The sequence below is a fragment of the Protopterus annectens genome, chromosome 13.part0 (assembly GCF_019279795.1).
Source record: "Protopterus annectens isolate FY-2018-M chromosome 13.part0, PAN1.0, whole genome shotgun sequence".
In the NCBI taxonomy this organism is placed as follows: Eukaryota; Metazoa; Chordata; order Ceratodontiformes; family Protopteridae; genus Protopterus; species Protopterus annectens.
The window spans coordinates 535,325,803-535,349,257 of record NC_056747.1 but is presented as its reverse complement, the minus strand read 5'-3'; positions in this window follow the sequence as shown (position 1 = coordinate 535,349,257).

Sequence of the window (23,455 nt, the reverse complement as noted above, 5' to 3'; positions counted from 1 at the left end):
CTTACCTCAACATGCATACACACTGACCACTCTCACACAATATGAAATATACACCAGCCTAACACACACATACCTGCATATTGTGCAAATGCTACAACCTCTGTGCATCTGTGCTCCACTGGTATTATACCTACACATACATGTTACTACATTTCTACATAGGGTTGTGGGGGCCACACCTGACTGTTACGAGGTGTGTACATTGGATCAGGGGGGACACACCAGACCATTACTACATTTCTAAATAGGTCTGAGGGTCACATCTGACTGTTACTACATTTCTACGTAGGGTTGGAGGGAGCACACCTGACTGTTTCTACATTCCTACACAGGATTGCGGGAGGGGGGCACACCTGACTGTTACTACATTTCTACACAGGATTGTGGGAGGGGGCACACCTGACTGTTACTACATTTCTACGCTGGGTTGGGGGAAGGGGCACACCTGACTGTTCCTACATTTCTACATAGGATTGTGGGGGGACAGACCTGACTGTTTCTACATTTCTACACAGGACTGGGGGGCACACCTGACTATTTCTACATTTCTTCACAGGAGTGGGGGGCACACCTGACTGTTTCTACATTTCTACACAGGATTGGGGGGGCACACCTGACTGTTACTACATTTCTACACAGGATTGGGGGCACACCTGACTGTTACTACATTTCTACACAGGATTGGGGGGCACACCTGACTGTTTTTACATTTCTATGTAGGATGGGGGGCACACCTGACACTTGTACACATTTGCTATGACTGTACTGGTATGTCAGGTACTCCATTTCATTCTGTATTCTAACCTATCCTGCTGACTAAAAGCATATCAGTGTACTACAGGTCTTAGCTTTGATTGAACTACATATTAGTTTCTGACTTCCTACCCTTCAGAACTAACATCCCACTGCCTGACCTGCTGTAGTCTGTCTGTGTAGGCCTGGGGAGGAGGTTACCCATAGGCATCATTCAGAGCCCATAGCACAGCCTTTGTTTGTGTTTGTCTACACCTGTCCTGCTGGCTGAGACTGTTATTTGGTATGTGAACCTCCCTAACTGGCATGTGTGAGTCATATGGGCACACATGTGGCCCAGCAAATTTCCTGCAGTGGGTTTTATCGCCCTGTGTAGTACTGGCTACTATGGTGACACCAGTATTTGTTACAGATCTCATGGTGCCACTATAGGTGTCTACTATCTGCTAGCATACCATTCAGCCACCCGATTCCCTTGCATGCTCACATCCATATCATAGATACAGGTAACAACACATTCTACTCCATTCGGCATTTGGTAGGTTGAGTGACTTACCTTGTGGGTGTCCCAGTATTGAGGGTGGTGCTGCAGGGCTGCCTATGTCAGATGCACATAGTACACTTCCTACACATGGTTGAGCACAGGTAGTGTCATGTTTGGCATCCCTTTTATTGTATGTGAGAGTCAGAGAGAGGTGTTATTCCTTAGGTCCCTCCTGTGTCGGTGTATGTGCTATGTGTTGCCTCTTTGTCAAGGCCAGGGCATACTGGGCACACCTCCTTCTGCCTACTGGGGAAGCCTCAAGTTGTTCCTCCATTGACTCACTGTATGCCTGTGCAGGCCTTGGCAATGGTGGGGGGATGTGTGGGCCTGCCCCGTGCTGTTCCTGCTGCAGCTGTTTCCCCAGGATCATATTATGTAGCATGGCACATACAATGACAATTTGGGTACATGTAGCTGGTGAGTACTAAAAGGCTCCACCAGATGTGTCCAGGCACCAGAACTGTGACTTGAGTATCCCAAGCACATGCTTTATTATAATTATGGTCTGTGTGTTTGCCTCATTATGGAGTTCTTGTTCGGGTGTGTGTGCATTTCTAATGGGTGTCATCAGCCACAGCTCCAGTGCGTATCCAGCATCCCCCACTAGGTGACCATAAGGGATGTCCCCAATGGCAAATCTGTGGTACAGCTGTGTCAGATGCCAGATGTGGGAATCGTGATAGCTTCCAGGGAAGCCAGCACACACATTCATTATTTTGCACTGGGCATCACACACACGACTTGGCAGTTGATGGAGGGGAAGCCCTTGTGGTTGATGTAGACCCTACCCCGCTCACCAGGTGATGCTTTGATGCATATGTGCATGCAGTCTATAGCACCCACTACCACAGGGTATTCTTCTATTTGGTGGAACAGTTGCATATTGCTGGCCAACGCCTCACGGGTGTTGGGGAAATATACGTGCTCACTGGCATGTGCTGACATGGCATCCAGGAACTGGTGGAGTACCCTGGATACTGATGCCTGTGAGATCCCCATCATATCCCCAGTTGGCCTTTGGAAGGTACCTGTAGCTAGTATTCTTAGGCTTACACATACCTTGGTATCCACTGGGATGGGTTCCCCTCTGTTAGTTGTGTGTGTCAGGTGTGGCCGGCACAGCTCAACAATTTACTGTAGGAGGTCCCTGTCCACCATATAGCGCTCCACTATCTCCAGCTCATGTAGCCCATTGTAGGTTGCCCGGGGTCTGTTACACTCTTCTCCATCTCCTCACTCTGGGTTGGTTAACAGTATTCACATCCTCACAATCCTCAGCCTGTTCCACAAGTTGTATGATAGCTATTGCAGCGCCTATCATTTTGTCATTTTGTTTGTTAAGGCTTCCCCACTTGTATACACTGGTGGTGTAGACTATGGGAAAAACCAGAGGGGAAAGTGTTTGCATAGTTTATAGTAGTGTTCTGCGCTGGGCTGGTCTGGTCTACTGCCTGTGTAATTAGCTTTTTCTGATACATTTCACCTGTCAGCTATGCTAGTTCTCCTAGATTACCTTCCTACTGTTGTTTTCCCTTCCCATTGCCTTCCTGTTTAAGCCTAGGGGCACGCCGTGCAAACACAGTGCATAAATGTGCACAGAGCTGCTGTTTCCTGGTTTACTTTTTTTTTCTTTAAAACCCGGTGCACACCCGCTTAGGTAATGTAAAGAGTGCTAGACAGCCTCAGACACACACTCTTGTCTAGCTGTGCTAAACTAGGAGCAAATCGAGCCACAGGGCTCCAGTCTGCTTACAGTATGCCTGACACACCACCCTATGATGTCAGCTAACACCTAGGCTTGCACAAAGCTATTCCTGCTATTACACTGTTGGGAGCTGACTAGCATACAGGGGAAATCTGGGATTCACTATCATTCCCCTCATTTGCATAGGATTGCCTGCTAATGCATAGTTACATGTCTCACACTGATCCTCCCATTTAGCAACCACTATTCACTGGCCATGTTGTCTTCTGCCTGCCATTAACTATAATGGCAGAGTAGTGATTTTAGTTAGAATGCTTATTTTAAGTTTATTTTCTTATTTTCCCCCAATCCCATTTGCGCGCCTACGCTTAAACAGCCGAGATCGGCTTAAAAAAATAAAAGTTAATTTTTTTTTCAACTGTTTTCCATGCCAATGGCCTTATACTTGGCCATTGATATGCTTTCTAAATGATATCCACCCTTTATTTGGAGCTGTCATGGCTCCATTTTGGAACTTGCAGAAATGTACTCCGTTACTAGCTGAGTACATTTCTGCAGATTACACTAGTCCTGCATGGCCATTTTCCAGCTTTCTGGATCACAAATTCACCTCATTTGCATGGAGTTCTCCTGCTAATGGGGTAATTTGCATACAGGGGCTGAGTCCATGCAGGACTAGTGCAGGTGCGCTTGTGCATGCCCCTACAGGTTATTTCTGGATCGCACAGCAGACATATTGCCTGCTGGAGCTCCTGCACTAATCCTGCATGCCATGCAAGGCTTGCAGAATCCGGGGGAGTGTGTTTACTGTGATTTAAAAAAATTCAAGTTGGAGACGTAGAATCTAAAGAATACTACCACTATAAAAATAGTTTGTGATGCAGTGTTTGCCATTTATACTTCTTTCATTACCCCTATGGTTCCAGAGATATGAACATTTGTTTGAAATGTGAGGACGTAATTTGAGTATGTCAAAAGGCTTAGGCTCCACCCATTGAAAGTTAGAGTGCAAACTTCCTGAGCTCCATTGGAGTGAATGAGTTAAGGGATGGCATAGCTAGTTTCCAAGCTGTCCCAAAGTCCAGAAAACATAGAAACCCATGCAGAGGCACACACAAAAGCCCTGTATGACCATATAAAGAACTGCATAAAAACGGCAGTGCCAGACTGAAATAAACTCAAGTCAAACCACAAAAACAAAAACACCCTGGTGGACCCCTAGTATTAACAGGTTGTACAACAAAAGATAGAAAATCCTGTTGAGGCTTAAGAGGGACTGTGCGCAACAGAGAAATAAGTTCCTCATTAGGCTAAACAAGAAAATCAGGGTATTAGTCAAGTCTCTGAAAGCAGACTTTGAGGTAAAAATAGCCTCCAAAGCTTAGGATAACCATAAGGCATTTTTTCAGTTATGTCCACAATCCTAAGGGCAACAACCAACAATGTGTGTAATTAGTTGTAGATGGCATCATCTATACTCAGCCATAAGACACAGCAATCTGCTGACTGACTAAAACTCAGCTCAGATTTCACCTCACCATCACCCCCAGCTCTCCCCCAAAAAATGCCCAACAATGCTCCATTGCCAGTTATCACCAAAGAACAGGTTGTCACTGCACTCTCTAAAGCTAAAAACGCAGCTTCTGTGGGGCATGACAGTATACTAGGTTGCCTCTTAAACAGCTTAAATCAGGACTTATCAGGCCCGTTAAGATTTCTGTTTAACCACAGCTAATGCACTGGCTTTGTCCCAACAGAGTGGAGGATAGCAACAGTTATCCCTCTACATAAAGTGGGACCATGAACTGACCCAGGAATTTAAACACCCATAAGTTTTAACTAGTCTAATATGTAAGGCCATGGATAGAATAATCATGGACCTGATAAATAATGACATAGGATACTTCCAAACACTGGACCTGACCCAGTTTGGCTTTAAGTGCAGGTGATGCTTACTGAATTGGTGGATTTATTTGAAAAAGTTACTAAGGTCATGGATGAGGGTAAAACAGTATATACTGCCTACATTGACCTGGCCAAGGCATTTGACACAATTTCCCACTCGGGTAATATAAACAAACTCACAAAACTGGACATAAATCTCTATGTCACCAGATGGATATACAACTGGCTCACAAACAGGACACATGGTTAAAGTGGGTGAATCCAAATCCAGAAAGAGGCCATTTACTATTGGTGTGTCACAGGGCTCAGTACAGGTTCTTCTTCTACTTCTGTTTGGAATATACTTCTCTGAAGTCAAGGCAAATGTGGAAGGTCTCTGGATGACAAAGTTTGTCAATGACTGCAAGCTGGGGGAATCATTGAATCCCCTAATGATGTAGATATCCTTCAGGAGCAGCTAGATCAGACAAATGACTGGTGCCGCAACCATGGCCTAAAACTAAATGCAAAAAAAAAATGCATTATCATACCTTTTGGGAAGTCAAATCTTCTTTTGGCTGTTCCCGCTTTTCCATTTCTTCCTGTCCTCTGCATCTTGCTCTGTCACACCAACCACATGCATGTCCACTCTCACTACATCCATAAACCTTATCTTAGGCCTTCCTCTTTTTCACTTGGAAACTCCATCCTTAGCATCCTTTTCCCAATATATCCAGCATCCCTCCTCAGCACATGTCCAAACCAATGCAATCTCACCTCTCTGGCTTTGTCTCCAAACTGAGCTGACTCCCCAATGTACTGATTCCTGATCCTGCCCATTCTTATCTCACCCACTGCAAATCTTAACATCTATAACTCCACCACATCCAGCTGTGACTCCTGCCTTTTTGTCAATGCCACCATCTCCAACCCATATAACATAGCTGGTCTCACTGCCCTCTTGTAGACCTTCCCGTTCACTCTTACTGGTACCCATCTGTCACAAATTACTCGACACTCTTCTGCACCCACTCCATCCTGCCTGTACTTTCTTCTTCACCTCTCATCCACATTCACTATTGCTCTGAACTGTTGATCCCAAGTATTTAAACTCATCAACCTTCGCCAACTCTATTCCCTGCATCCTCAAAATTCTTCTATCCTCCCTCTCATTCACACACATATATTCTGTCTTAGTCCTGCTGACCTTCATTCCTCTCCTCTCTAGAGCATATCTCCACCTCTCCAGGATCTCCTCAACCTGTTCCCTACTCTCATTACAGATCACAATGTCATCCACAAACATCATAGTCCACGGGGACTTCTGTCTGATCTCATCTGTCAACCTATCCATCACCATTGCAAATAAGGAAGGGCTCAGAGCTAATCCTTGATGTAATTCCACCTCCACCTTGAAAGCATCCGTCACTCCTACTGCACACCTCACCACTGTCACACTACCCTTGTACATATCCTGCACCACTCTTAAATACTTCTCTACCACTCACGACTTCCTCATACAATACCACAACTCCCATCTTGCCACCCTGTCATATGCTTTCTCTAAGTCCACAAAGACACAATGCAACTCCCTCAGACCTATTCTCTATGCTTCTCCATCAACACCTTCAGAACAAACATCGCATTTGTAGTGCTCTTTTCCAACATGAAACCATACTGCTGCTCACTAATCATCACCTCCCTTCTTAATCTAACTTCCACTACTCTTTCCCATAGCTTCACACTGTGACTGATCAGTTTTATCCCTTTGTAGTTAGTACAGCTTGGCACATCACCCTTATTCTTAAAAATCAGTACCAAAACACCACTTCTCCACTCCTCAGACATTGTCTCAGTTTTCAAGATTTCATTAAACAATCTGGTTAAAAACTCCATTGCCATCTCTCCTAAACATCCCCATACTTCCACAGGTATGTCATCTGGACCAACAGCATTTTCATTCTTCATCCTTTGCATAGCTGTCCTTACTTCCTCATTGCAAATCCATTGCACATCCTGATTCACTATCCCCACATCATCTAACCTTCTCTCTCTCTCTCTCTTTCTCTTCATTCATCAGCCCCTCAAAGTACTCTTTCTATCTGCTCAACACACTCTCATTGTTTGTGAGTACATTTCCCTCATTATCCTTTATCACCCTTACATGCTGAAAATCTTTCCCAGCTCAGTCCCTCTGTCTAGCCAATTGGTACAGGTCCTTTTCTCTCTCCTTAGTGTCCAACCTTTCATACAACTCTCCATACACCTTATCCTTAGCTTTTGCCACCTCTCCCTCTTCATCATATGCCTCATCTCCTAATACTCCTGTCTACATTCTTCATCTCTCTGGCAATCTCACTTCTTCGCCACCCTCTTTCTCTGTATACTCTCCTGTACTTCCTCATCCCACCACCAGGTTTCCTTGTCCTCCTTCCCCTGTCCAGATGTCACACCAAGCGCCTTTCTAGCTGTCTCCCTTACCAGCTCTGCTGTAGTTACGCAGCTATTCGGTAACTCTTCACTGCCACCCAGTGCCTGTCTTAACCCTTCCCTGAACTCCACCTCACAATCAACCTTTTTCAACTTCCACTATTTGATCCTTGGCACTGTCCTCACTCTCTTCTTCCTCTTCTTGATCACTGTCATCCTACAGACCCCTATCCTATGCTGCCTAACTACGCTTTCTCCTGTCACCACTATACAGTCTCCAATCTCCTTCAGACTGGCCCTCTTGAATAGAATATAATCCACTTGTGTGTATCTTCCTCCACTCTTGTATGTCACCCTATGCTCCTCCCTCTTCTTAAAATAGGTATTCACCACAGCCATGTCCATCCTTTTTGCGAAATTCACTACCATCTGACCTTTTGCATTCCTCTCCTTAATACCATACCTACCCATCACTTCCTCATCCCTTCTGTTCCCTTCACCAACATGCCCATTGAAATCTGCTCCAGTCACCACTCTCTCACCCTTGGGTATACTCACCACCACTTCATTCATCTCACTCCAAAATTTTTCTTTTTCATCCATCGCACACCCAATTTGCAGACCATATGCATTAACAACATTCATCATCATCATACCCTCAATTTCCAGCTTCATAAACATCACTCTATAAGACACCCTTTTTACCTCCAAAACAGTCTTGGCATTCTATTCCTTCAAGATAACCCCTACCCTATTTCTCCTCCCATCCACACCATGATAGAACAATTTAAACCCACCTCCGATACTCCTGGCCTTACTCCCCTTCCATCTGGTTTCTTACACACACAATATATCAACCTTCCTTCTCTCCATAATATCAGATAGGCCTCTCCGTATACCAGTCATACTGCCAACATTGAAAGTTCCTACCCTCACTACCACACTCCTAAACGTCCTCCTCTCTTCCTGCCTTTGGGCATGCCTTCCCCCCTCTTCTTCTCCTTCGGCCAACAGTAGCCCAATTTCCAACATCCTGTTGGCTAACAGTACTGTTGCTGGTCATTGTTAACCCTGGCCTCTCCCGATCCAGTATGGAAATCTGTATTGTTGTCCGCATATGTCATTTGGCAAAAGTTTTACACCAAATGCCCTTCCCGACATAACCCTCCCCACTTATTTGGGCTTGGGACTGGCATGAAGAAATGCACTGGCTTCTGCATCCCTAGTGGCTGGGTTACAGCAATATCACACCCCTTAGAGTGGACACAGAGGTGAGAGACCCAGGTATGCAAATAGATAGTACCTTGAAATTTGACTGCCATGTGTCCACAATGGTGAGGAAATCATTTTATGTGGCACAAGTTATAAGTAAAGGCATGGCATCCAGATCCAAGCATATTATAGTCCCGCTGTACTCAGCCCTCATTAGACCAGTAATCAAGTACAGTGTGCCATTTGGCATGTACTTGACTAGGCACTTACAGCAGCTGGAGTGACCTCAGAGGTGTTTCACAAAGAAAATACAGGGTGTAAACAACATGAACTATATAGATAGACTAAAAGCCCTATCCCTTTACTCTGTCTCCTATTGACTATTAAAGGGTGACCTATGCTTTACCTACAAGACACACACAAATCCAGCCATGATGGAGCTACTACACATCCACAAGTCAAACAGCACAAAGGTCACCTGATCTAATGATCTAAACTTAGTCAGTGACTCAAACAAAACATGCTGGAGAGACAATATGTGTCTCAGAGATTGCTTCCTCTTTGGAACAGACTTGTTATTCACCTTAAGCAGAGCCCTTCACTGGCCCTGTTCAAATGCAGTTTAGATCAATGGACAGGGAATCGGAAATTCACACCTAGGGTAGTTCATACGTCCCTTATGCACATGGGCACAGGCACAAATCCATGCCATCCAATTTCCCCTAGAGGTCATATATTGGGTAAAATAGTGTTATATTGGCTAGGCTTGTAAGGGCCCTTAAACCATTAGCCTAGTGATTGCCTATGAACCTGTAAACCTATGAACCACCCGCTGAGCCATAATTTGAGTCTAGTATGACTCCAATTTTGTCTCTTCCCAACAAAGAATATGCAAATGTACATCCTTTCCTCAATTGTCTTTACTGTGTTCACATACCTCTCAACTGTACAGATTTTCACAGAATGCCCAGATTTTTGTCTCATATTGTTGGTCTGTTCCTCATAACAGCTGTAGTATTCTAGCAAATCAATGAGGGTTGAGGCCACTAAATAGTGATATACATTTGAGTTTCAGACTTCATACCATTCAGAAAATGTATGCTAACAGAATCCTGTTATTCTGGCAATATTCTAGGTTTTAAAAGCAATATTTAAAATCTGTCCCTATTTTTTGGGTCTTTGTCCCCCATTACCTTTAGGCTTTGTCCAGATTTCTTGTGCCAAGAGGTTGAGAGATATGCTTGCTCCCTTTTACTAGAGTCATTTAGAGTATATTTTGGATGTTTGCAACAGACTAAAGCAAAGTCAAGTTGTAGGAATACTTGCATTCTTTATTGTGGTTTAACAGTTCTGCAAAGGCAGGGTGAAGCAAATGTATTTATTATTATGCAGATCTGCACAACAGTCATCTCTGTAACAATACAAACTTCATACCCCCCCTCAAAAAATGCAGCATGTTATGAATTTAAAAAAAAAAAGTCACGTACCAGGAGCAGATCAAACTTCTGCAAACTGAGGAAATGTCCCCATTTGTGGAATGAAACCTGATACCCAGCAAAACCCACTCACACAAGGAGAGGACATGCAAACACTGTACAGAATACACCCTAGCTATAAACCGACTGACAGAACCAAGTTCAAATTAAAATAAAAAAATAGCTTTTCTTAGACAGAAGTAGGATGGAGAAGGAGCTAAATGCTCTGAGGGAGGACAGATTGCAGCCCCTGAGGATACTGACAACTAGATGAAAGCCTAATCCTCCTTATCAATGCTCAATAACAAGTCTTTAGAGGAAAGAGCAGCCCTTGGAGAACTATGGACTGCTAACAAAAGCTTAATCTACATGCCTGAAGCAAAGATGGGCTCAGAATACTATATATCAGTCTTAGCTGAAGGAGAAGTGATGCAAAAAATTCTCATTGACAGGTTACGCCAGATCTTGTCATACCAGCTAAATGTACTTATTTTATAATACGGTTATACTTAAACACAGCATTCCACAGGATGTGAATTAGCAAATCTCTGCTATGTCCAGCCTTCAAGTTTGAAAATACACACCCAGAAATCATGTATACTCAGTAAATGCACTGTCAGCATTGATGTATACACAGTAAATGCATACTCAGTAATGATGTATACATAGCAAAAACATACCCAGCAAATTGCATATATTAAAACTTAATAAATACATGTCCACAATGATATAGACCCCAATTGTAACATACTCCTTAAGTAATAACAATGTATATTTATCCAAAATTCTGTTTGGTAACACAATCTGTCACTTTTTATTTACATGCTGTAATTCTGGAAGTACCATAACTCTCCGTACTGTTACTCTTCTCTAAAAAAATTCTAAGTCATGTCTTTTGGCTATTCCCAGTTAGGGGTCGCCACAGCAGAACTCCGGTCCGCTAATGATTGGCAGTGGATTTTTATGGTGCCGAGTTGCCAGCCTGATGCCCAACCTTCAAAGAAGGCACACCCTTTCATGCACGTACCTACCTGCATGTCTTTAGACGTCACTCGACTAGCCAGAATCCACACAGAAGGCCCACCAGCCATTCTAAGTCATAAAAAAAAAGAAACAATTCCATCTTATCCAGCCATCAAATACAACTGAGTGGTAAGATGATCTGACTCTTTAAAACAATAAAAACATTATGCACTTATGTGATCTGCTAAAATAAACTTACATTCAAAAGGGCTTCAGAAAAGTGATATGAACATATAATAAACATAATATGATTGTGAGGTACCTCCCAAATATACACAGTTTGAAATCAAATATTAATTTTCAGTTTCATTAGCGGACCGGAGTTCCGCTGTCATGACCCCTAACTGGGAAAAGTCAAAAGACATTACTGTTAATTTTCAGTTTTAAGAATAAGCGGTGAATGAAGCGTACATAAGTAGTTCTTACATGTATGCTTTTAGAAATCTACTTGTTTTGCTCCTGTCAACATTTTTATTGGTGGGGGTGTTGCCTCTGAATCTACAGCCAGTGCTAACTGGTTATATGTTTGTAACCACAGTTTAGACAGTCTATGATAAAATGTTGAAAAAAAAATGAAACATCCAAATGCAAACATTTTTTTTTGGGGGGGGGGTTGATACTTCCTGAAACCCTGCATTTAAACATGACTAGTATTATTAGGACCCCTTGTTTCTTTGTTCACAGGTTTCATAGGTGTGTACTAGACTAATGGCCCTAGAGCCTTTACAAGCCAAGCCCATAGAAGCACCCTGGCATCATGCCGTCCAACATTAGTTCCCAGTGCCTTTGTCAAGTACAGCCACTGGAGGGATCCCTGGGGTGAACTTTCTATTACCCATCCACTCATCAAGATTTCTCTTGAAGATGGTCACCGAGGTGCTCTGCTTGACATGTATGGGAAGTCTATTCTAGAGCATGGGCAGTCTCTGGGTGAGGAACCTGTCCCTCCAGCATGTTCTGTTGATTGTGGTAATGAGGTTGAGGTGTCTGGACCGTGTGATGTGGAGGGATTGGGATTTCTTTAAATGTACCATTTCTAACAGAGCTGGGTCAGACATGGCTTTGTAAGTCAAGCAGTGATCACCTCTAAGTAAGCAATATGAGACAGAGAATAGCTGGAGTCTTTTGAGTCTATCCATGTAGGGCATGTGTTTAATGCCTATGATCCTCTTCGTGGGGTACTTCTGTGGCCTCTCCAGCTGTTGCAGGTGTCTAGTGAGGAACATGCCAAATGGGGCATTATACTCAATGATTGGTCTAATTAGGGAAGAGTAGAGAGAGAGAGAGAGAGAGAGACGATGACCTCTTTCTTCCTGGATGCAAAACCCTTGGTAATGAGATGTGCCACATAGAAGGTCTTTCTGACCACAGTGGCAATGTGGTGATCGAAGGAGAGGTTGCTGTCAACCTGCGTCCCCAGATCTCTTATAACGCCTTCAGTGTTCATTGAACTCCCACCGATGTGGTAATTAGTGGGAACTGAGTTTTACCAAAGGGGATGGTGACGCATTTTTTGGCATTAAGCTTAAGGCCATGGTTTCAACACCAGTCATTAGTCTCAGTGAGGCCTTTCTGTAGGATGTCTGCATCACTTGGGGAGTTAATGACTCCCAGCTTGCAGTCATCTGTGAACTTGGTCAGACAGAATCCCTTTGTGTTGGCTTGGACTTCTGAGAAGTAGATGCCAAACAGAAGAGGACCCAGGACTGATCCCTGTGGGACTCAAGTATTGACTGGTCAGCAGTCTGACTTGGAGTCCGCTACTTTCACACTGTGTGTTCTATCTGTGAGCCAATTTGCAACCCATCTAGTGATATAGGAGTTGATGCCCAGTTTGGTGAGTTTATCAATAATTCCCAAGTGAGGAATGGTATCAAAGGCCTTGGCCAGATTGAGGAAGGCTGTATGCACTGCCTTACCTTTATCCATAGCCCTGTTGACTGACTCAAAGAAGTCAACCAGGTTGAGCAGGCATGATCTCCCTTTCACAAAGACAAATTGTGTGGGGTTTAGAGCTTGGAGATTTCCTATAGAGGATTTAGCATATCCCTGAATTGTAGAATGTCACTGTTATGCTCCTGGGTATATCAGCATTACCTAAATAGTGCTGGCAGTGATATCTTTATGAATCCAGCCTTGAAAGTCATATTCTGTACAAGTACAATAGATTCTGGAAGTGATGGCATTCTAAAGTACTAGAACTGTAGGTATATACTATATGCAAACCTAGAAATGCACTTTTTAGAAACACCTCTCTCCTTATTTTTTCTAACATATTAAAGCAATGCCTTGTTTGTAAATTCCCTAATAGTTGCATGTTGGAGATAAATGTTCTTCTGAAGATAATATCGCTAAGGTGGTGTAAGACAGAACTCTGAAAACATTATGGGTTTGACCAGTATTGAAATGAATGCCATGCAATATTTGAAATGAGGCTTTTTTTAGGTCTCTATAAAACATTGTTTGCATTATTGAAATTATCACATATATTTAACTTCAAACAATGTAAACCTGGTTGTATGCATACCATCTTCACAACTCTGCCGTATCCAGTTTCTGAGTATATTGGTCTCAGAAATCTCTAGTTTGAACCTCAACAATTCCCTTCATACTCAGTAGGAATTTTTGCTACGTTAAGGTGTAATGTTTGGAGTATATGGTATACATCTGGTGATTATGGAATTATGGAAGACACCAGACCTCACCTAAATGCAGATCTAAAATAGTAAATGAAATGGTAAGCATACAAGTGTCTGTTGCTTGGTAACCAAATAGAATTTTTCTGTCTATGCAGTCTGGCATTATTTTGCAGGCAGATTAGATTAGATTAACAGCTAGACAGTTTTCTAGATTGATAAGTAGAAAGAAAGCTGTATCAACAGGTAAACAGATTAAATTACACACATAAATAGATAGATAGATGGATGGATAGATAGAGAGCTAGATAGATGAATAAATAATTTATTTGTAAATGTTTTTGCCAACTCCTTAACTCCTGTACTTACTATTTTATTTGAGTAGTGAGTCTGAAAAGACATAGCCTCCCCCATTTACCACTTGCTCAGTCTCCCAAGGTTGTCAGAATGACAGGGCAATGTGAAATTACATTGCCAGTGCAACATTCTGACAAATGTGGAAAGTCCAGTGTTCTCCATTATTGTTGTGAAGCTGACATATGAAAGATCTAACATACATGTTTCCAGGGATGGCATTACTGACTGAGATGATTGACTGATGCAGCTGGAGTGGATTCTGTGTCCCCTGATATGGTATGATATATGATATGATATTATAGGATATAAACTAAATACCAATAAAACCCAATAAGATGAGTGGTATCACAGGATACATGTTATCATTTTATGTTTGAGGGCTGTAAGTCTGATCATTAGAACAGCAAGTTCAATTACAATTATAATTAAAAATGTAATATGGAAATATATAATAACCTTGAAATTGCTGCATCTTGTATTATTCCTTCTTCTCCAAAATATAGCAATCCTAGAGTAGCAGGGTGGGTTGCCTCTGTTTATAAAAGCTTTTTAGGTACAATAGCAAGTTAATCATCTTGTGTTTATTTTCCAAGGATCACACTTACTTTTTTGGAATGTCTGGACTCATTATAAATATTCTCAAAGTCATGATAAGACTGTAGAGAGGTGTTCTGAGGCCCACATCATAGTCAGAGGGTTTATTTGCCCTCAGGTCTGGTATTTCTTTATAGTGTCTAACCTGGAGTATATTAATGCACTTATAAAATAAACCTTATTGTTTTAATTTTCTCAAAAATGACAGAGTTTCTTGTTTAGTTGACTGCCATCAGATAGGACAATGCATGTACTTTTAATGCTTTTTACTACAAAGAAGCCAGTAAATAATACAATATAATATAATATAATATAATACAATATAATATAATATAATATACTATAGAATGTTAGCATGTACTGACCTATTAGACATACAATATCTGAAATGCTTGGGTAGATAATAATATAATTTAAAATCAACGCATGATGGTGATTTTTGGTGTGGACATACACCCAAAGTTGTGCAGGCAGTACCAGTGAACCCTTAATCTTATCATCCTAGCAACCATTTATTTTGAAACAGTAGAGGGAGGATTGCACAAGCTCAGAGAACACATAGGGATATCGTATTTCTCTGATGGTTGCAGTTGGTGAGCTGAGTTCAATGCTGCTAGACACCCATTACAGAACTGAAAGACCGTCCAGTGTTGTCAACCCACTGCATATCCCACCTTCTCAATGTACTTGAATGTGTGCAAGGAGATAAGGCATAAATGAAGAACACATGAACAACACCTGATGGCTGCTCCAGTGATGACCCCCCTCAGCCAATCCACTCCCTGGTGATGGAGAATGAATGGCCGAATTTGGTGAAGGGGGTTGATGATCAGCAGGCAGCAGCAGCAAAAATTGACAAAAATGTAGAACTATAAATTAAATATTTTCATGGCACAAATAATAATATAAATATACAGATTTGTACAGCAATATTACTCACTCATTAGTTGAGTGCCTTCTGTGTGTAGTCTTCTTGTCCTCTCTGTATCTGTGTAAGTTTTCATGGATGAATTTGATTTCCAACCCATCATAAAGATGTGGTAGATGAAGTGGCAGTCTACCAAGGTTTCTTACAGGTGTGTGTGTGTGTGTGTGTGTGTGTGTGTGTTAGTTGCTGGGATGAGGTTTGTTTACCCCCATGATCCTTAAAGTTTTATTGCCTGCAGCTTTGTGCTTCTTGTATTGTCATCCTGAGAAAAATGGCCTGGTGTTGGAGCCAGGCAGGCAATGATTAAAAATATCCCTATAAAGGTCCATTTAATGAATCAGTGAATCTCACCTACAAAAGGGATACTGGAACACCATCACTTTCCAGTGGGTAATGTTTACTTGCTGGTAACCAGCCAGGCTCAGCCTGAAAAAGCTGCACAAAGCCAGTGTCTAGGCTCTGCACCTAAAAAGTGAAGTATGGGAATGAGGTACAACGCCTGTCATGTGGCAGACCTAAAATGCAGTGGAATATGTCTCTTAGGACTAGAAATATTTCCCCACTGCTTGCAATGGAGAATGACTTTGTGTGAGATGCTGAAAAGTGCTTATCTAGATTGACACTTGTTTTTTTACATACAATGATGATTATGGAACCAGACTTTTTAGGAGGGGAGGTCTCTTTCATTCTCTTTATCTCTCCTGCTCTGGAATGAACCCTCAGGGAGGTCCCAGGTGGGAGTAGGAATACATGTCCTCACCATACGATCACAGCCTGTCTCAAGAAACAAGTCAGTTCAGTGCCACTGTGAGCCACGTAAAGGAAAACTCAAGATTTTATCTGTGCTTTTACACCCAACAGCAGATCAGAGTGAATGGCCTTAACTACCATGGGTATAATGCTCTACAGGTTACCAGCAACTGATTCTATATTTCTGCTGGGACACTTCAGCATTCATGGGGGAATTTATGGGGATACCCAAAGATTTGACTTACAGGAATGATTTGCCTGATCAAAACCTGAGTGGCAAGTTGTTTTTGGACTTCTGTGCCAGTTATTGTGGTCCATAGTAAATGCCCTGTTCAAATATAAAAATGCTTATAAAGACACTTGACGTCAAAGCATCTTGTAGCAATATTTGATAACCAGCTGTACAGCTTCAATATGAAACTTAAGGCCATGTGTCCTAGATACTTGGGTTAGTATCATTTGGTGATGAAACACGTCCGATGGCTAGGGCAGTGGATGGCTAGATTTAGGAACCCCAAACATTTAACATGGTGCACTGGGAAACCCTTTCCAATACCTCTGTGCAGGATGTGCTCAACTCCAGCCCTCAGAAGCCCTTCCTGCACATAACTGTGGTGATTTGAGAAATCACCCTGTTCCTGACCTCAGTAGTTTATGGCAGTGACAACAAGCTGTGACAAAACAGATGGTTGGTTCTTTTTTGTGACATCAACTCAAAAGATCCTTGTTGAATATCAGTGGTAAGTCATGCCGTCAGATTAAAGAAAGTAGCTGTGGGAGTCACTGAAATGAAGGCTAAAATGTGGGAGCTGTTTGGCAAGGCCATGGATATTGACCTCTAGATTCTTTCAGAGAGATTCTAGAAACTGTCCAGTTATTTCAAGGATGCACATTTTCCTAGCTGCTCTCAACAAGGGGGTAGAGAATGAAAAAGATATGTAAAACTTCAGACCGCTACTATCCCTCAGGTACATCTGCCTTAAAAAAAATTATTTCCAAAAGGAACTCTGCATCTGCTTGAATCTCTGTCCTAATGTGCTTATCTTTATGACTAGACACTAGAGGAGTTCATTTGAGATCACAAGACATGGGGGAAGTGTGATGCAGGTTCAAAATATATCAAAGAAATGTAAAGGAGTTATCCTGAATGGGAAGAACACACAGGGGATTATTTGGTACAGCAGATTTTAAGGACTAACCACTCCATTGATCTCTGAGTGTACGTTTTCACAGAGAAGGTTGTAGACACATGGAATGAACCACCAGAATGGGAAGAGAAAAAGGAATACACACACACACACACACACACACACACACACACACACACACACACACACACACACACAAAGGCAATTGAAGCTTCCCAATTCACATGTTAGAATGTCATTGGGTTGTGGGAGGAAAACAAAACCCTGGTAAAATCTCCAAAGCAGGCAATGTAAAGACATGCAAACTTCATGCAGTAGGTACTGCAGCTAGCAACCAAATGGAAGAGACACCTGTAATTTAAATTTAATTTACTCATTTATTAAACAGGTAAGACAGTTGGTAATTATGGACCACTTCCTGCTACAACCTGGGCTGCCAAGGGTAAGGGTAAATACAATGTATATAGACTACTGACAGTAGGCAACTAGCTGACATTTTTTGAGAGGTGGGAACCCCATAGCCTGGAGATGTATGTGAAAGCACTGTGAGAGAGCATTATCACCTGTTATATCACTGTATCACCCTCACTACTGTAAACCACAAATGCTCAATAACAGAAATACATCTCATTGAAAAACAACTGGTAACAGTGCATTAGATATTTTATTTTTTACTAATTCTTTAAGCAGAAAGACCCACCAGTCCACTGAGAAACAAATACAAGATTTTGATTAAATGAAAGTACAGAGAAACATTGGAAACCAAATTAATGAGGTAACTAAGAATTTTTAACTGTCTTATGGTAGCCTAGCTGTAACTTGATCTCCTTATGATGTGGATAAATGCTGACACAGTTTTATAACTCTGAATGTAAACCAGTTGTTTCTAAACATTAACTACCGGATGGGTGGAGGAACATTACTCTTAAACTGAAACATCTGAAAACAACTTTTCTATGAAGACATGGTATTCACCTTTCTCATAAGGACCTTCAAAACATGGCAGATCCCATTTTAACAGACTAATTTATGTACTACGGTTTACTGAAATACTGTATTTAGCATAACATCTATCTGTCTCTCTATCTTTTGTTGACTGGGTTAGTCTCATTATGCCAGTGACCTTATTTCAAGGTAAATAGAGCACACCAGGTGTGTGGTCTATGAAGACCCATTTTGTTTGTATTTTGAATATACTTTAGTGAAACCGTATAATTTGTGTCATGGAAGGTTAGACTTTCAGGACATTAAAGAGCAGTAACCATTACATGAAGACTGCTCAGTCCTAGAATGCCCTAGTGATGACTGTTTTTGGCACTAGCAGCAAGTATGTGACTTACTATTTTTATACTGCAAAGAATAATTAAGAACATGATGATAGAAGCAAAAAATGCCTCTGGCAAAGTGTACAGCAAAAAAAAAACTCTACATGATATTTCGAGATGACAGCTTGGTGCTGTTTCTTAAAAGGAAAGTAGAAGAAACAGTGAATCAAGAAAAAATAGTCTAAAATTAAAATCACAAGAATCATATAATAAAGGAAAGAAGTTATTGAAAAGAGGACATTTCCATCCACAGCAACAGATGCAGAAGGATGGAGTTCAGAAATTCTCCAGGATATGAGTTTTATGGTAAATGAGGTAAATGTGTTACACTACAAGAAAAGTCAGGTGGTACTCTGTGCCTCATAATACCTTAAGTGGTGTTGTAACATTCAGCTAGGACAAGAATTATAGAATCACATGGTTATAAAACCTCACCAGGGAAAATGCTGGTACGCTGGGCCTCATAATACATTAAGGGAGTGCTGTAACATTCAGCTAGGACAAGAATTACAGAATCACATGGTTATAAAACCTCACCAGGGACAGTGCTGGTACTCTGTGCCTCATAATACATTAAGGGAGTGCTGTAACATTCAGCTAGGACAAGAATTACAGAATCACATGGTTATAAAACCTCACCAGGGACTGTGCTGGTACTCTGTGCCTCATAATACCTTAAGGGGTGCTGTAACATTCTGCTAGGACTAGAATTACAGAATCACATGGTTATAAAACCTCACCAGGGACCATGCTGGTACTCTGTGCCTCACAATACCTTAAGGGGTCCTGTAACATTCAGCTAGGACTAGAATTACAGAATCACTTGGTTATAAAACCTCACCAGGGACCATGCTGGTACTCTGTGCCTCATAATACCTCAGGGGGTGATGTAACATTAAGCTAGGACAAAAATTACGGAGTCACATGGTTATAAAACCTTACCAAGGACAGTGCTGGTACTCTGTGCCTCATAATGCATTAAGGGGGTGCTGTAACATTCAGCTAGGTAAAGAATTACAGAATCACATGGATATAAAACCTCACCAGGGATCGTGCTGGTACTCTGTGCCTCATAATACATTAAGGGGGTGCTATAACATTCAGCTAGGACAAGAATTACAGAATCACATGGTTATAAAACCTCACCAGGGACAGTGCTGGTACTCTGTGCCTCATAATACATTAAGGGGTGCTGTAACATTCTGCTAGGACTAGAATTACAGAATCACATGGTTATAAAACCTCACCAGGGAGCATGCTGGTACTCTGTGCCTCATAATACCTTAAGGGGTCCTGTAACATTCAGCTAGGACAAGAATTACAGAATCGCATGGTTTTAAAACCTCAGCAGGGACAGTATTGGTACTCTGTGCTTTACAATACCTTAAGGGGTACTGTAACATTCAGCTAGGACAAGAATTACAGAATCACATGGTTTTAAAACCTCAGCAGGGACAGTACTGGTACTCTGGCATCATAATACATAGTACCTCAGGGGGTGTTATAACATTCATGTAGGACAAGAACTACAAAATCACATGGTTATAAAACCTCACCAGGGACCATGCTGGTACTCTATGCCTTATAATACCTCAAGGGGCACTGTAAAATTAAGCTAGGACTAGAATCACAGATTCACATGGATATAAAACCTCATCAGGGACCATGCTGGTACTTTGTGCCTCATAATACCTTAAGGGGTACTGTAACATTCAGCTAGGACAAGAATTACAGAATCACATGGTTATGAAACCTCACCAGGGAAAGTACTGGTACTTTGTGCCTCATAATACCTTAAGGGGTACTGTAACATTCAGCTAGGACAAGAATTACAGAATCACATGGTTATAAAACCTCAACAGGGACAGTACTGGAACTCTGTGTCTCATAATACCTCAAGGGGTGTTGTAACATTCAGCTAGGACAAGAATTACAGAATCACATGGTCATAAAACCTCACCAGGGACCGTGCTGGTACTCTGTGCCTCATAATACCTTATGGGGTGCTGTAACATTCAGCTAGGACAAGAATTACAGAATTGCATGATTTTAAAACCTCAGCAGGGATATTACTGGTATTCTGTGCCTCATAATACCTTACGGGATACTGTAACATTCACTGAGGACAAGAATTACAGAATCACATGGTTTTAAATCCTCAGCAGAGACAGTGCTGGTACTCTGTGCCTCCTAATACCCTAAGGAGTACTGTAACATTCAGCTATGACAAGAATTACAGAATCACATGGTTTTAAAACCTCAGCAGGGACAGTACTGGTACTCTGTGCCTCATAATACCTTAAGGGGTACTGTAACATACAGCTAGGACTAGAATTACAGAATCACTTGGTTATAAAACCTCACCAAAGACCATGCTGGTACTCTGTGCCTCATAATACCTTAAGTGGTGCTGTAACATTCAGCTAGGACTACAATTGCAGAATCACATGGATATAAAACCTCACCAGGGACCGTGCTGGTACTCCGTGCCTCATAATACCTTAAGGGGTGCTATAACATTCAGCTAGGACTAGAATTACAGAATCTCATGGTTATAAAGCCTCACCAGGGACAATAGTGGTACATTCTGGCTCATAATACCTTGGGGGTACTGTAACATTCAGCTAAGACAAGAATTACAGAATCACATGGCTATAAAACCTCACCAGGGACAGTACTGGTACTCTGTGCCTCATAATACCTTAAGACGTGCTTTAACATTCAACTAAGAGAAGAATTACAAAATCCCATGGTTATAAAACCTCACCAGGGACCGTGCTGGTACTCTGTGCCTCATAATTCCTCAAGGGGTACTATAACATTCAGCTAGGACTAGAATTACAGAATCACATTGTTATAAAACCTCACCAGGGACAACACTGGTACTCTGTGCCTTATAATAGTTTAAGGGGTGCTGTAACATTCAGCTAGGACAAGAAATAAAGAATCACATGGTTATAAAACCTCACCAGGGACCGTGCTGGTACTCTATGCCTCATAATACTTTAAGGGGTGCTGTAACATTTAGCTAGGACTAGTATTACAGACTCACATGGTTATAAAACCTCACCAGGGATAGTGCTGGTACTCTGTGCCTCATAATACCTCAAGGGGTGCTGTAACATTCAACTAGGACTAGAGGTACAGAATCACATGGTTATAAAACCTCACGATGGACCGTGCTGGTACTCTGTGCCTCATAATACTTCAACGGGTGCTGTAACATTCAGCTAGGACAAGAATTACAGAATCACATGGTTATAAAACCTCACCAGGAACCGTGCTGGTAGTCTGTGTCTCATAATACTTCAAGGGGTGCTGTAACATTCAGCTAAGACATGAATTACAGAATCACATGGTTATAAAACCTCACCAGAGACAGTACTGGTACTCTGTGCCTCATAATACTTCAAGGGGTGCTGTAACATTCAGCTTGGACAAGAATTACAGAAGCACATGGTTATAAAACCTCACTAGGGACTGGACTGGTACTCTGTGCCTCATAATACCTCAAGGGGTGCTCAAATATTCAGCTAGGACAAGAATTACAGAATCAAATGGTTATAAAACCTCACCAGGGACTGTACTGGTTCTCTGTGCCTCATAATACCTCAGGGAGTACTGTAACATTCAGCTAGGACAAGAATTACAGAATCACATGGATATAAAACCTCACCAGGGACCGTGCTGGTACTCTGTGTCTCATTATACCTTAACGGGTGCTGTAACATTCAGCTAGGACTGGAATTAGAGAATCACATGGATATAAATCCTCACCAGGGACTGTGCTGGTACTCTGTGCCTCATAATACCTCAAGGGGTGCTGTAACATTCAGCTAGGACAAGAATTACAGAATCACATGGTTATAAAACCTCACCAGGGACCATGCTGATACTCTATACCTGATAATACCTCAAGGGGTGCTGTAACATTCAGCTAGGACTAGAATTACAGTATCACATGGATATAAAGCCTCACCAAGGACTGTGCTGGTACTCTGTGCTTCATAATACCTCAAGGGGTGCCGTAACATTCAGCTAGGACATGAATTACAGAATCACATGGTTATAAAACCTCACCAGGGACCATGCTGGTACTCTGTGCCTCATAATACCTCGAGGGGTGCTGTAACATTCAGCTAGGACTAGAATTACAGATTCACATTGATATAAAACCTCAACAGGGACCGTGCTGGTACTTTGTGCCTCGTAATACCTTAAGGGGTACTGTAACATTTGACTAGGACTAGAATTACAGAATGACATTGTTATAAAACCTTTCCAGGGATAGTACTGGTACTCTGCACCTCATAATACCTTAAGGGATGCTGTAACATTCAGCTAGGACAAGAAATAAAGAATCACATGGATATAAAACCTCACCAGGGACCGTGCTGGTACTCTCTGACTCATAATTCCTCAAGGGGTGCTGTAACATTCAGCTGGGACAAGAATTACAGAGTTACATGGTTATAAAACCTCACCATGGACCATGGTAGTATTCTGTACCTTGTAATACCTCAAGGGATGCTGTAACATTCAGCTAGGAAAATAATTACAGAGTCACATGGTTATAAAGCCTCACTAGGGACTATGCTGGTACTCTGTGCCACATAATACCTCTATGGGTGCTGTAACATTCAGCTAGGACAAGAATTACAGAGTTACATGGTTATAAAACCTCACCAGGG